This window comes from Typopeltis vanoorti, chromosome 18 (genome assembly GCF_054136105.1).
Source record: "Typopeltis vanoorti isolate ZY-2024b chromosome 18, IOZ_Tvanoo_1.0, whole genome shotgun sequence".
In the NCBI taxonomy this organism is placed as follows: domain Eukaryota; kingdom Metazoa; phylum Arthropoda; class Arachnida; order Uropygi; family Thelyphonidae; genus Typopeltis; species Typopeltis vanoorti.
This window is the reverse complement of record NC_143566.1, coordinates 30,379,680-30,401,344: the sequence shown is the minus strand read 5'-3', so window position 1 is coordinate 30,401,344 and position 21,665 is coordinate 30,379,680.

Genomic DNA, 21,665 nt, shown 5'->3' with positions numbered 1-21,665 from the left:
TTCCAGAAAAAGAATTTGCTCTGCCTTTAGGTGAGCTGAGCGTGTAAACTGATCATTACACATTTTTAATGTAAATTTCATCTTATCATGAACGTTACGGTCAATCTAATTTATTTACTAGTTGAATAGTGAGTTAAGTAGCGACAGAGGAGTTTTAATATACATTAAATTAAACATTAGGCATTTTATTTAAATATTTATTTCCATTGATCATTTATGGCTTAACGAATTTTAGGTCTTAATTTTTAGGAAATCGCCTCTCCTCCGACAGTTCTTCCTTTTTATTTTTGTGTTTTACATTATGGGAACTTTACATGTACAGACCTCTAAAATCCTATTCCACAGCAAACTCCATAATTTAGTTACACGCACTGACCTTTCGTTAAGAGAGGTCACTTCGCAAGTGCGAATTTATCTTTTTTCTGTCCTAACTAGAATGTCTCTTGGACTAACGGGAGTACATCTGTTAAACACTCAGTGCAATATAAAATGCAGAGAATATCGGCTAAATTAAACCGTAGTTTTGATGAGGTACTCCTCTCGCTCCAACTCTACGATGCACTTTAGCCGATATTATCTGTATAAGTAAATATCACCGCAGTATTTAAGTGGTTAATAGTTCCGGATATTCTACGCAAGATTTTCTTCTGTTTTTCTACATTATCCCAAAACACTAATTTAGTTTTACATTCAAAACTGACTGCTTTTCGTCAGGGGTTTGAGATAAATACCTCAGTAAAGCGCTTTTATGGAAAATAGGCATTTCTTTGAAAACTATTGACTTCAAGTTTCGTCTTTTCGAATTTTATATGCATCAAGTATATAAAATTCGAAAATTTTATATACTTGATGTATCTTACTTTTATGACCACGTGGCGTTTCTGTTATCCTTTTCTCACTTCCTTTTTTATTTACTGCGGACTTACTATAGAGGACTTTCTATTACGTCAGTTACGAATTTTGACTTCTTGTGAGAACTGAATCATAGGGATGCATGATCATGACCGAGTTCTAACAATATTGAAATAAAATTTCACTATGGAAGTTGTTATTTTGTATCGTGTCGGTCCCATACTTCAGTAAAAGTCAATTTTAATAGTATATTTTGAATTCATTACTGGATTCTTTCAGGGCTTCTCCTATGCAAGTTTTCAAATCTGTCGAAGTTGTTTAATCCACGATATTCACACAAACGTGAAGGTGCTTATCATACAGTAGTTAACACCTAATTTTTAGGAATGTTTCCAAGAAGTTTATGCTCCTCATCGCAGCAAACAAACCAACCAACAGCCTCGAATGCTACATAAGATGATGTTGCGAAGGTAAATATACATACATCAAATCTAAAATTATTACATAAGAATAAGAAAATAAATCAGTGATATGAACCTCAGTTTATTAAAGTTATAAAACATAGGATGCTTTTATCTGACATCATTGGGATAATTTCTGAGGGTTCGTAACCATTTCTTACATAAGGCAGGGATCTGGAAGTACTGAAAAATGTGTTGCACTCTAAGGTGGTCAACAATAAATTTCGATAAACTAGTGCAGTACTGTAGTATTGCAATGATTGTTTCTCTTATATAAATATGAAATTGGCACACATTAACAAATCAAAATGTCTCGATAAGTTCAGTGATCCAGAATGTTGTCCTAAATTTAACGGTTGTGACATGTTTCATATCAATTTTCGTATTTCATATTTTATACAGACTGTTGCATTGATTGTTAATCAAATAACAGCTGCGACAAGCTCATGCACGAAAGAAAACAAAATGCAGTGGTGTCCGTTGGCAATACTTAATTCTCAGCTGAGGCTAATACATGCTTCCTACATCAAGGAGCCTCTTATCTAGATGCCCCATTAAGTAAGAAGTTTCTTCTTCCTTATTACTCCACGACGTTGATAATGTCCCTGGCAGTGCGCCCAGACACTCCAGATATTATCTTGTGTTAGATTTGCGGCTTCCCTTAATACGGTCGTGATTACCTCAGAGGCAATGGAAGCATATGCAACAGAAGAGAGAGAGAGAGAGAGAGAGCCGTAGTAATCACGTACGTCTGCGTGATGTTCTCTTACACTGTCTACCTAACGGACCTTCTTGAAACATTTTTTACGTACAGAAAGATAAGATAGCTATTGTTTAACTTCTATTCTTTTATTATCCTGTTGACAGTGTTTAGTTTTGCTATACGTCAGCATTTATTTCGTTTCTTCCGTATGTTTATACGTGTTTGATCGTTCTTTTTTAATGTCTAATGGAATGGAAACAATGTGACGTCATCTGTTATTTTATTCATGTGATTTTTTAAAAGGCTTTATTTCCTAAAGAAACAACTGCTTCATTACAAGCAATTGGTTATCTGTTAACAGTTAATTTTTAATACGATCACTTATTGAATAAAAGCATAAAATACATTTAGAATTAAACCTTCACAAGAATATTTTTTTCTTCAAAATGCCACAATTTGTGAAATGCAATCTCAATTTTCCAATATCTCTGTAGATATTTCTGAAACTGTTAAAGTACATAGTCAGAATGTGACTGAATAGACGATTATCTCAGTAAAGTTTCGTTTCTGTTTGTCTACATCTTTCTCTTTCGTCAATCGTTTGGCATCTAATTTGTCATATACTGCTTTCCTGTTTTTCATATTTTGTCATTCTTTTTCTTTCTATCTTAGATAAGCTAGGATATAAAAGCTACGTCTTGTATGTGTTAATTCGTTTAACGTCTATTTCTTACAATCTGTAAGAACATATTTAGGTTCAATTTCCTTCTTCAGCAAGTGAGCAATGTAGAATTCCGATACAATATTCAAAGGCACGTCATGAGCCCTATGATTTGTCAACATTCCCTCCCTCCCTTAGACATGCGCGAGTCTTTAGCTCTACTTCGACTGTCGTCATTCCTTTCAACTGTGTGAAGACAGATTAATGTTGAATCAAACCGATAATGGAGGTGTCGAATTGTCAGACATTTTGGTAAAAGTAGTGTTTGATTTCAATTTACCGAACAAAGATCAAGTTCCTAAGCATAGGTATTGATGATAACGTCTAGTTTAGTAGCAGTAGGAAGCTGTCGGTTGGATCCTTGTATTTTGTAAGAAACGAGTTTAATATTGAAGATGAAACACAATCACTGATTTTCTAGATTCTCAAAGGAAACGATTTTTAAAGTATTTTTTTATCAACATTTTTCTTACATTTGAGGTTTTAAGTAAGACAAGCAGATTTGAATAAGATGTTGGCACGTAATTTTCTGTTCTTTATACTTCAACATCGGAATGAAATATGAAGGGGTTCGAAAGCAGCCATCATGATTAACAGCAAGTAAGGAACATTACAGAAAGTGGGTTGGCAGTGTTTACAGACATGCAGTAACAAAAAACATAATGGCTCCACACATTATTACATATCGCCCCACAAAACTTTTCAGTGATGTTTAAAAAAAATTGTCCTCAAACTTCCTTAATACTTTAATCAGCAACATTGCTATGCATTCTAAAACAAAAAAAAATAAAATAAAATACGGACGAAATAGCCTTCGTGTGAAATTTCATCTTTTTAAATACTCTTGTTTAATATCTCTGGGCTCAATAATATCTGATAATTGTAAATTTCATGCTTTATAAAGAGGTGCAACAGTGGAAATATATTTCCATGCGCAGAAGTGCAAATTATAACAATATTCAATTACATTCGACGCAGATGATATCTACTTTGTACTAATTTATCCGTAAAAATGCATGGACTTTTTACGGATGAATAAAAAAAGACAATTGGAAAGATGCTGTTAAATGCATTATGGCAATGAAATCAGAACTCTGCAGAAACACTATCCCACAATGCATCTGAGTTGCTTGGCAATAAACATTGGGATTGGTTGTAGTTGACAAGCGAGATGTATTCACTGCCGAACTCCGATTCATCCAACAATTCTCACGAGAGTATTCGTGTGTGTGTGGTATAAAATCTTCCATGCATTTCGGACTCGTCTTCCAACAGCGCCAGTAGGTAATACACATGCAGAGAACTCTGCAGTGCCAGAAATGCAATACATCTGGACGTGACGGGAATGTCTCGCATGCTGAGAATTGCGTCAAGGTAACTTCCTGTGTCTACCAGAAAGGAAATCTTTTTATGAAAAGCATCGATTATTCCCCCCCCCCCGGAAACAATCTGTTGCGAGTAACAACATAAGAAGCTTGTAAACTCGGGAACATTCTGATGACTACACACGGCTGAAACAATTTTTTTGCGCTTAGAGGCAAGACTTGTCAATGTTCTTTACTCCGAAAAAACCTCCAAAATATTTGAAAGTCAAAACCATTTTCCCTAAGGTTGATTTTAATTTTGTAACATCGAAAGCAACACGTAAGGATAATATGGCAAACTAGCACTCGGTACGTTTTAACATTTATAGCAATTATGTGCGGAAGCAACATTCACTACGCGATAATGAGCGGAAATGAATTGCAATTCTCGGCATGTGTTTTATCACATCTTACGCACCCACAATGAGTGACAAATCATGGTTGAAAATTAAGTAGAATTAATCTTTCTTACACTAGCTTTCCTTGCATGAAATATGGTGCATCCGTCCGTTTAATTAATTAGAATATTTTCTTTAGGTGGCAGTAACATTGTCCATTTCATTTCTAGGGAAATCCCAGCTGGCATATCCCGCCTACTTTTAAACTAGTATGTAGAAACAGTCTCGTTTGCATATCTATGTGCATCACTGTGGGCGTGTTGTTGTTGGACGACGACTTCCCCCACTCCGTTTCGTGTGATTTATTTCCAATAAGTTAAAAACAGTCTGAAAAAAACAAATATCGCAGGAGTTTAGAGACTACTTATCAACTAAATTCACGACCAGATCCATTTCTGATTAATCATAGTATCAAATACCTCCAATTAATAGATTTTCTTTATCTTTTTAAACAAGAAATATTTCCTACATTAGAGTGCGCTTTGGGATAACTAAATTACTGAACAGATAATTTCTATTTCGACACGGAGTGATCTTGCAAATCAGACATGTCCTATTCGTTGAAGCCATAATTGCAGAGAGAACTAAATATGCACGATGTGTGTACATTGTTGAAATGTTTGTATTTTGTACTAGAAATGTAAGAATAAAAATGTTTCGATGATCAATCAGAAATCAGCTAAACGCCTTTTTGTTCCCATATAGGGAGTAGTGTTTTTAATGTTTCGATGATAGAAAAATAATTTCTGGTGTAATGGCATCATTTTAAACAACTGGATCTAGAGGAGTGGGTTTTCATTAATTGCATAAGCATCTGTCATAATCCTATATTTTTTCGTTTAAAAATACCCGCGACATTTTGTCACTCCATAAGACGGGATTGTTTGCATTACACACAGTATCCTGTCCTGTCTGTTAATTTTTGTATTCTTCTAGTTGGTTTTAGGAAAATTCCCTGCCAGGTCCATACGAGGCTGGGAATGCTATGAAAAGGATTCTTCGTATCCAACAGGAGATTCGAACACAAAGGCATGGCTGCACCTACGCTGAGATACGGAAGTTGCCGTTATTGGCGTATCATTACAAATGGAAATTTTATAACTCAACCAGGGGAATTTTTCTGTACACTGAAGTGTCATTAAGTACTGTTACTAAAACTGTATTTCGATAGGTTACAGATACGAGAATGTTTTAATGAATTCTTTAATTGGTCATTCTGGATAAGGTAATGCCACATTATCTCAATATACATAAGCGAAGAATTATTTTGATTGAGATTTGTTAACTGACATGGCCAAATAAACTAAGCTAGCCAATTCAGATTTTAAATTGGGTGTATTACGTTTAGCCACCTCTGATTTACACAAAGTTCATCCTGTTTAGTTTTTCTGCTAATACTTCTATAGGAAAGCCGCTAATTAATAATTAGAATGCAGTCGTACAGCTTAAGTAGCTGAGTCGATATCCATGATTTGAATGCAGAAGAATCCCTCTATAAGAAAAGAGTACCTGATAGCCAAGAGCAATTTATATAAAAAAGAAAACGAAATAAAACTAAGGTAAGGAAATAATCCATCTTAAGCAGCCCACAGAACCTTCAACATATTTTTAATAATGTAGATATATTTTTCCAATTGGATAGTATTATGTAAAGAAGAAAAAATATATATATTAGATGTACGAAGATCGTTCATGTCAAATTTCATTATTCTTCGCCCATATTGCGATGGACAAAAATGTGATAACTGCTTACGCACCTAAACGCAATCCCTAAATTTAGTAAACGAACATTATTCGAGACTACAAAGCTAAATCGTTTGTGAAGAATAAAAACTGATTGTCTGCAATTCACTAACTTAATGCATTTTTCGTAAACCTCATACGAGGAATTTACAAAACATAAAATAATAACAATGTAAAAAAAATCCATATTTTACTTAAAATGTTTAATATACCATTTAAGATAATAAATAAAAGTAATCCGCAGCCATTCATTCATTTAGTAAGTTTATTCTTCATTTATTTTGAAAAGTTAAAAGAACGAACGCATGTGCTTACATTTCCAACAGGAAAACATTGAAAGTCATTTTTTCCTGAAGGACGATTTCTACTTAATTTAATCGAGAAATCCTGTCATTAATCACTTAATATTCCACTTTAAATTACACTATATTATCATATTTGATGCTTTTTTCGCTTTCGCTATTTCTAAAATGTTTGAAGTAATCGCAATTTTCAGACTTCTCTTTTTGACAATGAACGTCTATAAATCTCAGAAGTGCGATGTTCATTCATCATCCGAAGTGTAATTCGGATGATGAATGAACCACCTGGAGGAAGTTGTACTGATGTGCAAATGAAATGGAATTGAAGGATCCCGTCTTATCTTGCCATTTGTCAAAGTCATCGGAACAGCGAAATATTAATGGCATAGTCTTCTAAATCAAACCATCGCATATCCAAGGCAAGTGTAGCATTTTCTCTGAAATCAATGTTCGCACGCAATACTGTTTTCATGGAGATATACGAGAATTCGTTCTCAATTATTTTTGCTGCAAATCATTTGTAATGATTACATAATATGATTAAATTTTACATCACTGTAAAAGACTTGCAGTCCAAAGTTTCCCAACCTTAAAATGCCAATATTTATAAATTCTAAGATTAACTTCACAGACTCATCCAATATTGGAAGGAAGATATTTTAAACAGCATCAGTGAGTTCAGCAGGGTTTATAGTCATGTGACAGCAAACAGCTAATCACTACTTAATTTCCTTTGCTGAACATCAAAGGGAAACTACTTGTAAAAATGTCAGAATGTGCTCTCGTGGTCACTGTATTTGTATTAACCACTTGTTTGGAAAGCCACTCTCAGTCTTCCAGAAAGACTACAACCTTCATCTATTCGATTTCTTCTTATCCTCTTGCCAACCATTTCCTTTTATTTCTTTCAAGAAATAAGCTAAAAGCCGGCATCTAAAGAATTGCACTTCCATTTATTCCATTCTAACATTTTTTTCTGTAGATTTGTCTTTTATTTCTTGTTTTGGTAGCCTCCCTTCTTCCATTCGTTGTCATGTTCTCTTCAATTCATCGGGTGTTATTTCATCTTATTTGTTGTATGTTTTCATTTTCTTATTTCATCATTTCGCCTTCTATCCATTCTTGTAAGTCATTCAACTGCTCTACGAAATTTCATTTCAGCTTCGTGTATTCTATTTTCGCCTTTTTTTCTCTTTCTGAACCATTAATATTGCTGTATTGCCATGATTTCATAAACATTTGTTTCCTTCTTCGTTGTGCCTTTTGTTGTCCGTCTTACAGTAACACAGATCGCTTGAAAACGATGTAATTTATCATCTACATAAAATATTATTATTTGAATACTATTTCAGTACGTGTGGATATTATCTATATCATGTCTCCTCAAATGTTACATCATATCCTAAATAATTGAAATGTGTTACTACTTCTAGAGTTTGGTTTTCCTATTACTATTTTAGTTCGGATAGGATATTTATTCCAGCACGTCCCAGTTTTGGTTTCGTTTAATGAAATTCATAAACGGCATTTACTATTTAGTTTCTGAAAATAGAAAGCAGAGCTCTGAAAATCATCCTTTGATTCTTGTATTATTTCTGGGTCATCTGCAAAAAGTGCAATTGGTATGTATTCCTGGATTTATTACATATTTTCGTATTAGGTGATTTCTTTTAATTCTTGTATTATTATTATACATCTTACTTGCATTTTCCAACTGTTTTTGATAGTTCTTTCAATATCATATAAATGCCAGGTGAGTCCACAAATTAAATTCTCGTCTTTTTTCTATGATTACGTTTAGTGCGAATACATCAATGCAACTTCGCCCCATCCTAAATTCTGCCTGTTCCTTTAAAACTAACCTCAAAAATTGTACAATATAATATAATATATGCACCATTTAATAATGTCATGTTGCTGTAAGTTTCTTGTGAATGTCCCTTCTTTAAAACCAATATATTATTTATCATTTTTTTTTTGTTATCTGGGTATACTGCTGGTAATTCAACAACTATTTAACAAATGTAGGAAGAATCTGTTAAATACGGGAAATCATTGTACCTGCCTGTCTAATTAACTCTGAGGAGACCAACACATTGAATTTCACTTTCATTGATCATCCAGATCTCCTTCCAGCATGTCAAATCTATGTGATCTTTTTTGAATCGCACTGTTCTATGAACTGCGAAATAAACGGCATCGAATAATTTCATTTGTCATTTTGAAATGATGCCAAGTGAATCGCATATCATTCGATTCACATTAATGTAATTTTCGTCTGCTCATAAAGCAGAAGAAAATTAGTCTGTCATTCATGTATACTTTTTTGTCAAAATCTCTTCTACGTGATCTGATTAAGGTACTCCCCACCCAAGTTTGAACATATTTTATCTACTGGTTCTCTCTATATTACTGTGAATAGGGGTACTTTAATTTGAAACACCGAGTATAATGAACTGGTGCGACTGAAGTCATGAAAACCCAAATATACTTGGAGGATAATCTTTGTCATAGTTTCAAACAGATTAATCCTTCTGTCTGTTGTCTCATTCTTACGAACGGTGAGTTTTGAAATGCAGTAGTGACATCACATGAACTGAGTTGGCCTTCTGGCAATTAATGCTATGCTGTCATTGTTCTAGACGTGATTATTTCAATACAAAAACGATGCAACATCATTGAATACTTTAAAAATACTTTAAACATTCATTGTTACAAAATCCGAGCTCCTTTTTGACTTCTGTACCACACGCAGTTTGTTGGATATGACAAATACTTTTTTGCAGTGTTTCCAGAAAGAATCGTGCATTTTATAAACAGAAATGCTGACCAACAGTGAATGTTTCAATGTCCCTAAAATTGCGTTGTGTGAGATATCGTATTGCCATGGGCAGGATGTTTCTGAGTATTTTCCTCAGACAATTACAAACATCCCGCCCACGGCGGGATGTTTGTGATTGTCTGAGGAAAATACTGGTGGAGGTCGGCGGTAGATGACATGTAGTTGGGGTCAGTTGGTGGATTGAGTGGAGGAGACAGAGCCCTCCCTCGATGAGTCTTTGTAGTCCGTGGAGGTGTCATAATAATAATATCGTATTTCTCAACTGTTTTTTGGACAGTTTTATGACAATTTCCACCGTTATCAGATTGAAATTCCCATAGTATTTACATGTACTATTGTTCCCCTAACTGCGACTTTTGAATATATATATTCTCGTTGGTTCTCACTGAAATGTGAAGTGATCCTTGGATGTTCATATAAAACACTGTAATGACAAAATGAGGTTTTATCGGCTACTTTTGTTCAGAGGAAAAAAGTAATATTTATTAAAACATTTCTCTTATTTTAGATTCTAAAATGAGTACCATTTTTACTAGTAAAAACCTAATTTTAATGACCAAGTAACCCGGCTTTCTTAGATTTAATAAATATACTTTTTTCAGCGGCATAGTTATCTTAGTAGTCTTCTATTCGTTTCTTAGTCTTTTTAGGGGTGGGGATAGTAACAGCATCATCCTATGTGATATGGAAGTTAGACAGAGTTTAAAATCTCGCTAAAATTGCGCGGTTTCTAACTAAAGCGCAAGCGTCGGGTGCCCCAACCCCTCTTACGGATGTTTTATAATAAAGGACTCCATGATATGTTGATCTAAATTGAAATGCATTCAGTTGAAGGTTGTCGACTCATTCCAATAATAGCCAACCTTGCTTAAGTAGGTGTTATGGTTCATTAGTGAGAATGTTTTTAATTGTTAATTGATCAGTTCAGCAGACATTTGAGATCCAGGTCATCATATTTACCAAAGAAATCAACAAATCCGTAAAACGTTATCCAATATTTATTTTCTTCTGACTATCGAGGCACAACATCGAAAACAATTCTGTAAATGAAATCTGTTGTTCTCGACCATCTTAACCTTTCACAAGAACAATTAGCAGAATCCACTAGGAGATCAATTACGTTGTGCAACGAAAAAAACTGACAAAAACCCAAGTGTAAAAGAGGAGAGTCTAATCTTGCACCAAACACTAATGAGGCACTGAGTTAGAAACTTCGTACACACGCAATCTCTTAAAGGCAGTGGAAACTTTATACTTCGTAATCCCATGTTATTGCGGTGACCTCTTTCAATGCTATTATTGCTTCTGACAGAACACGACTCGATTTACAGGTAAGAAAATGTTCCTTGCTCAAAGGCATTTGGAATATACAGAAGTGAGTTTCACAAGTTAGTACTCGAGTATTTTCCAATACAAGTGAAGCAAAATAAAGTTTTATATACGTACGTTTTTAAGTTAAAAAAAAAAAAAAAAAAAAAAACGGCATTGCATACGTTTGCATAATCTATTATGATTTGTTTTATGCTGCAAGGAGTAATGATTTAAAAGAAATCGTCAGAATTATAATATCGCATACAAATGCTATTGTTTCTCAACACTTCACATGAAGTAAGAAGCATCTGTTTTATTAGTACAGGTTTTTGTGTGCATTAAAATATAAACACACTTGATGCTATACAGTAAAATCTTATTAAATTTTAAAAGTAGATGTCATTATAAATTATGTCATAAATAATGGTTTAGTGTTTAGATTAATTAAACGTACACATTTTATGAGTACAGCTGTTATTATCAGACTTCATACAACAAATGTATAAACAATAATTCAAAATGTTATATATCAGTGACAATATTTTGAGAAATATAACCATTTCTGTACATGTTCTCCTTTCCCTGTATCTTTTAAGGTAGATCTTAAATGTCAAAAAATGTCTGTCGAAATCGAGAATACGTTCTATGTATGGGTAGAACAAGATGAATTGCACATGGAAATACTCGAGTTGTTTAGTTCACACACCTTCGCATTTTTGAGTTTGCTCTCAGAACGACAATTCGAATCATGGAGGTTTGATAACAGGTGCGCTATTTCGAGACTCCATTCTCATTTAACCAAGCGAATCAATTCGTGAGGGGGGAAAGAACTGTAAACCAGCGAGTAGCACAGGAAGATTAAATAATTCTATGAAGCATTGTTCATATCTAAGCTTCTAAGTATTTTTATGAGCGTAATGAACTTCAGGATTTGACATTAAGGAAACTCTTAATATATAAAACACACAACTTTATATAACAAGGACAGTTGAAAAATACTATCTGGAAACATTCGAACCAGTATCTAAACCGAACAAAATATTTACTTCCTTAGATTCTTTCTGCACTGTTTCGAAACGTATACAATCTCCATCTATTTTGCTTTCTAGATATAATATGTTAACAACAGTGGCGTAGCAGAAAGTGCCGCCCCTCATGACCTGCCCATAGGCAGGTTATGATCCCAACCTCCATTGAATGAAGTTGCCGTTGAATCCCACTTGCTTCACATCTCGTAACTTTCTGCTCGGTGGTGTCATTTTCAATTTCGGACAAAGTGGAAATTATTTTCGTCCATTCCTCATGAAGGCAGGCATCATCACGAGCTGACACACGAGTAGGCGAAGGACGTTTGATTACTTTTGCAGAAGTTTCCAGGTGCTTTCTTAGAATGTGTTCAAGATGTGATAAATACGTACAGTTTCTGAAGGACATCAAAAAATGCGGAAGAGTACCGACAGGATTCGGCAGCGCAAGTACCAATTAGAGACAGAGAATGTCCAGCGCACGGTGTGAATTCTGCCAATGGATTTATGTCAAGAATTCTTGCTTGCAGTCCTGTGTACTTGCCTGACATGTTACTAGCATTATCATATGCCTGCCATTTGCTACATCAATTCAAGCTCGTTTAGTGAAGTCAAAACCGCCTCTTTTAACTCTTCAGATGTGTGACTTACGTTGGAATGAAACGCTCCACAGGAATCCCATGTTCTTTCACATATCGTACAATGAAGGACAACTGATCAACATGAGACAAGTCTGGTGTTGAGTCAACACTTATGGAATAGTACTTCGCTATTTTAAGTTCTTCCACAATAAATTTGATTACTTTCTCGCCCATTATTTTAATAATTTCCTCATGCGTGGCAAAGGAAAGATAGGAAACGAAACCTTTTCCTTTTTATCCCGATTTTTGCAATGTGCTCAGCAAGAAAGGGATCAAATTCATTAATTCCTGTTGCCTTGTTGTCAGGTTACCGACAACAATACAGTAGCTTTCAGTGCATGGTCTTGATCTGTATAGTTATGCAGAATCTTATTACATGCCAATATGATTGCAGATTAAACTTACAGTGAGGAAAAGAAAATCATTTCTCTACTTGTGAGTAGATGCTGCATATAAGGAACAATTTTATAATTGCGAAAATTAGAGCCTGGAAATTTTTGCCGCTCTAGGCCCGGGCCTATCCCTAAATACGCCACTGGTTAACAATAGAGAGCGTTTTTGTCTCATTCCAGATATGCTCATTTGTGGAGAATTATTAACGGTTTATGCTCGTCTCAGCACTTTTCCATAGTCACACGGTTTCTTCATTGATACAAATGCTTTGCAGATCCGAGACGAAGAATGAAAGGCGTAATGAATACTCTAATTCTATTATTCTTTAAAATAATCATCGATTACATGCGTGGCCTATTTACGAGAGTTCAATCGCAAATTTGGAATTGTTAGGTTGATATTGATGGCGTTTTGGGATTCTGGTTTAACGTAAGTACAGATAGGAATATATTCACCGCTTGCATCCCCCATATTAAATTTCAAGGTCAATGGTGAAGCCTACAAATGGCTAAGATTTCTTTTATCAGTACGTTTGTTTCCAATTAAGACAAGTTAGTTTATGTAGTGTAATAGAAAGAACCAAACACAGGAATATTCCTGCATAAATAATCACGTGGTCTCGTACAGAAACGTGTCCTATACTCGATTAAGAATGGTATGGCGTAAGTTAGCTATTAAGAATGTTAAATCGGACACGGATAATCTCCTGTCAATCTCACAACCGCAGAGATGTGAGTAGTTAATACATCTTTTAAAGAAAAGGATTAAAATGGGTTCCATCCTCTTAGATTTTTAAGTTTCTTCCATTCATAGAACAGCGCGCACTCATGAAGAAATACGATTGGTCAATTTATTGTGCTTGCTGTATTTGCTACGCTGCTTAGCATATGACGCACTCGCGTCACAGCCTTACGTGAGTGCATCTTCCGTATGCCGATAAGTAGATTGAAAGAAACTTGAAAATGTGAATATACTAAAGGCATCAAAGTAAAAAAAAAAAAAAAAGAAGTCAGGTTTAGTGTTTCATCCTGCATGAAGTTATTTCATATTATAATCATTCGTTTTAATGTCCCAGAAATCAACTGTTATTAGTCTATCTTAAAGCTGAGTAGAAAGTGGCCTTACAGCAGGCAAAGGAAATTTATACAGTTAAAGACAAGCACCAACATTATACCCACTAGGGGTGGACTGATATAAACGCAGCCTGTTTGTTGGAGAGAGGATACGCTAATCACTCTACAATCCATTTTTTCCTTTCGTACTATAGGACAGCTCCTGGTGCGAAGAGTTTGTCTACAAGAATATTCATGTATCTCTGTCCTGGCAGTCTAAATAATTGAATGATGCAAATGAGTTATAAAACGTTTTTCTTTTCAGAGATTTAATCCATCTGAGGAAGTGTCATACTTTTTTTTACATTTAAAAAACAAAATCAACTGGGTACAAGTTTAATGTCGCATTTGGTCATGAAGTAAATACGTATGTAATTAAAACTAGTTGATATCTAAAGAAGTCTACACCTCGCCTTTCTAATAAATAATATTTAACAGCACAGAATTCGTGTTTACTTCAGTGACATCCGGTTCAGTTAAGAACCAGAGGTCATTTACTAAGACATTACCCTGCTTTCCGAAGTGAAATGGAAAAAGAATGAATATTTTAAGATAAGCTATACTTAGTACGGAACTCTTAGAGTGAAATGTAAGTTGAGAGAAAGTATCTACGATTAGCAATCTTTATCGAATTTTGCATATGAAGCGATGTAGGACTGAATATAAGTAACTCGAGATACGGCAGTGTGTTTTGGTATACATGAAACAGACGTAATGGCTTTCAAATCGAAAATTATACCGTGCGGACTGAGAACACAGCGATAGGCGTCATAAATGTAGGAAATACTGCCGCCTCTCTGTGTTGAAATTGATTTCCGAACATCAGCAATCCCGGTTAGCAAGCATATCTTGGATTCGGTACTTCGACTGTAGACAACTGAAATTATGATTCAAAGCAACGTTTTGTGAAAACACAGCCGCTAGTGCATTATTTCGCTTTCACCCTCTTTTTCGCATTCTTTCAGTGATCCTTTGTATAGAAAGAGTTCGATTAATATTTGATACGCACTTCTGAGTGCCAAGGATGACGCTAACTTTCATTTTGAATTTTTAAGTTTTAATTATGGTAAACGCTTTACGATTGTAATCTCTCCAAGGAAGTTTTAGTATACATCAAGAAAACAGCTAATTCTGTTCAGAATCATATGATATAACTGAAAGATTTATACAAAGATGAATTGTAAAACCGTTATAGAATAGACAAATAAAATGCGTATAATCTTATTATATTACTAAAATGATATAAAATGTAAGCAGTGCATGTTTTTATAAACTGTTTCGAACACCGTATTTTTTTAAATAAAATCAAACTTATATTAAATTGAGGACCATATTACAATAGTATCGAAATTTAGTTATTTATCTTTCTTGGCGGTGCAGTCGCCAGCTTTATTAAAACAAATTTGAGATGATTTTCAGATGCAGATTTTTGCAGAAATCTTAAACATCCCTTTTTATTAAGCGGTCAGGACAGAACGGACTCCCTGTTAGTGCTGCGCGTTTGAAAAACCTGCAACTGATACGTGGTACAAGATAAGAACATAGTTGTTTATAGGTTGCTTTTCCACAAGCTGAAGCCTGTTTTAAAACTTGAAGATAATATGATATTTTGTGACATTTTAAGTACAGTTCATCTTTTGTTTAAGAACAGTACCCTCTCTCAAATTAACTGTGACATTGTTATAAATTGATTTATATGAAAATTCGTTGTTTAAATTTATTTCTCTAATAACAATGGATCTGAATAATTAAACATCTAACAATAAATTCGCATCAGACAATGCTATAACACTCCTACATTTACCAAATTGTAGGGTTACATCTGTATCTCTTAACGTCCCTGTCTGTACCTGTGTGACATAAGAGCATATTTTGCAGTTTCTTTCTGGAAATTCTTATGGTATTACAAGAAATAGAACCTTGGAGAAATCAGCTTAGTTTGCTAGATGTCTTTAGTACAGGTAAGCAGAGTAGTGCTGATTTCCAATACGATATTAGAGTGCACTTTATTAGTCATAAGATTTGACAGTCTGCCCTCTCTTAGAATTAGACTGTGTGTGTATTGGGAAACTCGCATGATTGTTCACGTGACTTGTGACATTCCTTTGCAACCGAGAACAGTTTAACGTGCGCGCAGTATGAATCTACAGTTGAAGGTGGTGTAAGATATTTTGGTAAATCTGCTGTTGTTTTTTTTAAAACAAAAGTCAATTTTTTAGACCGGTGAATGAAAAGAAATGAAGGAAAATAATTAAGTATATTAAGTAAATATTGGCGTTGTTGACAATGTCGACACTACACTACTTGCTACGCTAACAATTCCTGTTAGTGTAGCAAGCGCGGAAATAAGTTTTTCCAAGCTTAAACTGATTAAAAATTACTTGCGAACAGCAATCACCCAAGAAAGATCGGTGGTCTAGCATCTTTATCGATGGAGGCGGCCATCGCTTATAATTTAAATTTAGAAGAGCTTATAAACAGTTTTATTGTGCGACATTCCCGTAGAGCACAAATTTAATTATTGTAATCGGTTGCATTAATGTTTCTCTTGTAATAAAAACAAAATGGCAATTGGAGATTTTCTTATTTTTGTCTTATAATCCATCAGGGGCGATATTTAATTGTTTGCCTCAGGGCGCGATCTAATCTGGCGACGGCCCTGTTGGCAATGAAAGAAGTGGGGCGTGGTAGAAAGTAGCTAATTATCCCGACTATAGATCGCTTTTAACACCCACTCATCATCTGCTAATTAATGCAGCAAAACCACTCAACTTTGCTATTCCCAAGTAGTAGTGATGGTGAAACATTTCTTTAAATCATTCCTCATTCCCTTTTCACTTCTCGACCCCGGACATCACTTATTTTTAAATCAGGAAATTAGTGTGAAATTTAGAAATCGACTCCGAGAATAATCGCATCATCCCCACAGTCGAAGAAAATCAAGGACACTAAAACAGATATTTAATTATCTGGTGATCCTTGTAACATTTGCAAAGAAAGCCTTTACACTTACAGAAGGTATTACTTTTTTTCCTCTGAGCAAAAAACACACATTAGTTTAAAGACAATCAAAACATGGTTTAGCGGGAATCTCGCTCATTAAAGGCAAAAGCACAAGGATCTGAGTTTTCACAAAGTTACTGTTGTGTTAGTTGATAATTTTAAATGTTTGTATTAGTGAAGATGCATTTATCACCCATTAAATTTGGAACTGGTATTATTTTCTTTAAATTCGAGTTACCTCACATTTCTGGTAATAAATGATAACAAAATCAGGGATGTTAATTTAAATGATATGACCAAAGCGATTGAGTTTTTTTACGTAAGATTTCTAATATAGCGTCTGCCTGTTGATCAAAATAACCAACTTGATGAATTAACATTGCTTTGAAGGTATTGAAATAGTGATGACATTAGCAGAACTAAAAGGCTTCGTTACAGGGTGACGTTTCGCAGTTTAGGCCAAAAACTTTTCCCCTTATGATGTCAGTGTTATGAGTTCTAGGGCTGTTTTGCGGAATGAAAATTTGGTGTTTTATGTTTGAAATACTTCCATCCTCATATGACACCGACTAACTTATAAATCAACCACTAGGGGAGGTAACCAATGACAGTTCATAGTGATTAGTAATTCTGCCCAGTGGGGAGGGATTGAAGCGTGTTTGAATTTTCTCATAATAAAGCAATTATTTACTCACCCGGGCAGATTGACCCATCAAATAAGCCAAGAGAACTTCACTTTAGTAACGGGGTCATGATCAGATGCAAAACTGAATTACTATTTTGCTGATATTCTAAGATTATTTCCATGCTTATGTTTAATCAGAAGCGAAATTACTTTTGATATGCGAACGAAACTATTTTAACCTTTCGTTCACACTTAAAAAAATAATTCTAGTAGTTAAGTAATTTGGAACGAATTTGCACTTCTAAATGCAAAATGAAAAAATAACCATCTAAAACAAATTTTCCTGTTCACCTATAGCGATCGGGCATTATTCGAAAGGTTGATTTCGTTAAATATGTGAGCTTATCAAACTCCTCTCCTCGCCGTAAGGATAAGATATCAATAAAGCAATAGGCGTATTATTTCCTGGTTTACGCGTAGATCCACGCTTCATCTGAAAGTACTCGAAACCAAATCTGACGGAATCAGTTGGTTAATACTTATTTCCGAAGTATCCAATATCCGTATTTTGCATTGTTCTTACTGCCGGTTTGCCTGTTTTGAGGGACGAAATAAATCCGAGTTTCTTCGAGAGGAAAAAACCATTATGTATTAAAATCGCGATTTAATTGTAAACACCTGATAAAGGTTCTCACATAAATGGATTTGAACCCGTCTTTCCCACAACATTAATATATTAATACATTAATATTTTAATTAACGAGGGAGCCAAATCTAGGGAATAGAGTGGATGTTCCAACAATTCATAGTGCAGATCCCTGGATGGAAACATTCAAGAAATTCCGTTTGTCTAGTAGTAAGCCGTGTTTTGATCTTCTGGTAGACATAATTAAATTTTGTTCCTTTTTTTCTTTCACCAGTGTTATAAAACTTTTCCTTACTTAGGATCAATAATTAAATTATGAGTGAATATTCCTGAGGCCCCCCCATTGGGTTGAAAGATAACTGATCATAAACAAGCCTTGCATTGAACTGGAGAGCGATTTCAGTGGGACGATGGGAGAGTCCAAGAAGAAATTATGATACACCATAGTTCCAATTATATAAGTTAAGTGGATATTAAATCCAACATCATTTCAAAGCCTAATACAGAAACTACAAACGTTTCGTGCGAAAATTGACCAGAGAGCTTTCGGGAATACACCGCCGCCATACTGTAATATTTTTTGTTATTTAGTATCTTTATTTATATCCTAGTTGGTTCCTAGTTGCGCCTTTGTAATAATTTCTGTTATGAGTATTCTCTGGCTTTGTTATATATTTATAACATACATGTAGTGCCCTCTTTCTATATCTTTCCTAACTTTATCTTATTTTGATTAACTCAAACATATATCGCTCTACCTCTAAATTCTTTCTGTTCTACCGTCGGTGATTCTATATATTCTTGCACCTGAGAGCAAAGGAAATTTATATAGATTTTTGACTGCGCCACCTTGCCTCAATATGGTACATGAAATATGATACCTCCGGTAGACCTCAATCATTCAATATTAATTACTTCTTAGAACATTCACAGTCGTGATCTCTTTACCTAATCTTTTTACTCTAATGATTTCCCGCTTATAGGCTCGATTTATTTTTAGATGAATGCATTGCAATAAATAAAATCAGGCGACCCTCTTTAAGAAAATTCAACAAGCACATTTAATGATCACTAATTAAAGAAATATACAATACAAAGAGAAGAGCAGGGGAAACTATCCTCTGTTAATATCTGTTCAAAATTTATGCAACTACCTATATATCTCTTACAACAATTTTCTTTAGTTATTCGAATAGTTTATATTACTTTCCTCAACTTAAATCTCAATATCTACTTCTGTTTGCATCAACATTTTATATATATCAATCTTTTGACGTCTTTATGGTTGATCGACCTCCGATCTCCTTCCTCGGACTTCTCCGCGTCTGGGAAGAACCTCCCCTTGTTCCTTTCTTTAGTTATCCATTCTTTCATTCCCCAAACCTTGCCTTATATCCTTCTTAGTTTCCAACCCTTGGGTTCAGTTTTGGAACCCCCCCCCCTGCAATATCACGTGATAGCATGTTCTGGAACTTTCGCCGACTTCTTTTTTCATGTTCTTAATCCGTTTTTGTCGGCCCGTGGAAGTCACGTTTGATTCCTGCCGTCCTTTTCTGCACTGACTGAAGGCCACCTGCGACTGAACATGTAAACAAGAATCAAACGGCTTCCCAACTGCATGGCCTTGCCCTTGGCTTTATTAATTCTACATGCTTTCTTTTTGTAAAGAGTACGCTAATCCCCGTTGTGCTGTACATATTCTGTATACAATACTAAATAATAATATAGGAGACATATTTACAAGTTTTCTGGGTTTGACCTTCCTATAAAAGGTCGATGCATTAATCGGACGAAAATACATGCTGCATCGAACTTTTACAATACTACGAGTTGCCCTAGAGCAGTGCTTCCCAAACTTCTGGATGTCAGGGCCCCCTTTGCAAAAATTAAAATATTTCACGGCCCCCCTCGAAAAAAAATCGTAATTGAGAGAGATATTATGTTTTTGTATTCAATACAAAACATACACAGCGAATATTGCAAAAATCAAATGCATATATTACATTTTTTGCCTCTTACGGTTTGGTTCTGAAGACGATGCAGACTGTTCTGGTAAAATATGAAATACTGTCCTTCTTTTTTTTTGAGTTTGCTTCTGATTGTTCGTGGGAAATTTTTTTTTTTTTTTTATCAGCCACTTATCCATCTCAGGGTTAAATTTTTTAATGTAGAATAGATCAAATAATATCACCACTTACCGATACTGACACACCACAGACTGACAATATGAAATTAGTGAATATTACCTGAATAAGGGAATCCCCGGACCAGGCACATTTTTCTCTTTTGTGACTTTTCTTCCTTTACGGTAATTAAGCCTAACGCGAAACAGACAGCAAAGGCAGGTTATTAAAACGTGCATATGATTGGTGCGGAATTAACAAAAAACCGAAAGATAAAAGCATAGCTGACAATTGAGTTGAAATGCTAACTCTCTTCAGCCGAATTCCATATGTGAAACTGCCATAACATTCATTATATATATATTACTTAGTTTTAACACTTTTACGAATTTTAACACGTTCGGTTGAATTTTATTGCTGCCTTGGGAAATCGAACTCGCACACATCTAATTAATAACAATAGTTTTTAGTTAGATACTGTGTTTGCCCATGCAAAATGTGGTTTTGTTTCAGTCTATACAGCATAGTTTCTGTATGAGGGGACATGTGATTCATTAATTAGTGTGTTTTTATCCCAGTTGTCTCTAATTGCACTATTTGTTGAGAAATATATTACACAGACTACTCATACCTTATTCACTGGCATAATAAAAGTACTTGTTTTCCTTGCCTCTGCGGTATAGTGGCTGTTACAGAGGGCGTGTTGTTTACCACTGCAAGAGAGTTACTATCTCCCCACATGAACTTGTTTAAGCATTTTTTTCATGTGAAGTATATGCGAAACTTTTATTGGTAACAGAAAACTAGTTCGGATGACAGTGATAATATAAAACAAGTTTTGATAGGTATATGAAGTCAATATCAATAGTCCCTGATTAAGAACGGGTGATGAATGGGACAGGGAGATTTGGAGCTTCCCTGGAGAGCATTCGAAGTAAATAGAATTAACCACTGCTTTGAAATGAAATATATGAATAAGCAATATTTACTAATATTCATTAAGCGCCGAAATACGAAGGAAGCAAAGTTTGTGAACCAACACCAATGCGTGAATTTTTCCATTAAAATATAAATTAACAAAAAGTTAAATATGTTTCTTTTAAAATAAAAAAAAAATCTACCTAATCTTAAAACATTTTAAATTTGTTTTCATTATTTTACTGCCCCTCAACAAAACCTGCGGCCCACAGTTTGGGAAGCGCTGCCCTAGACGAACCAGATAGGAAAAGTGCCCGTATATTGCCTTGTATTGGTCCGTTTTGATGATTTCGCTAATCTGACAGCTTTTTCGAAGGTTGGTTCTCCTCAGACCAGGCAGAAATCTAAGAGCAAAAACTCTCAGTACTAAGGAACTTGAAGCGTCGGAGAGGTGTGTTTTCTGTAAGCGAACTCTCGGTCAG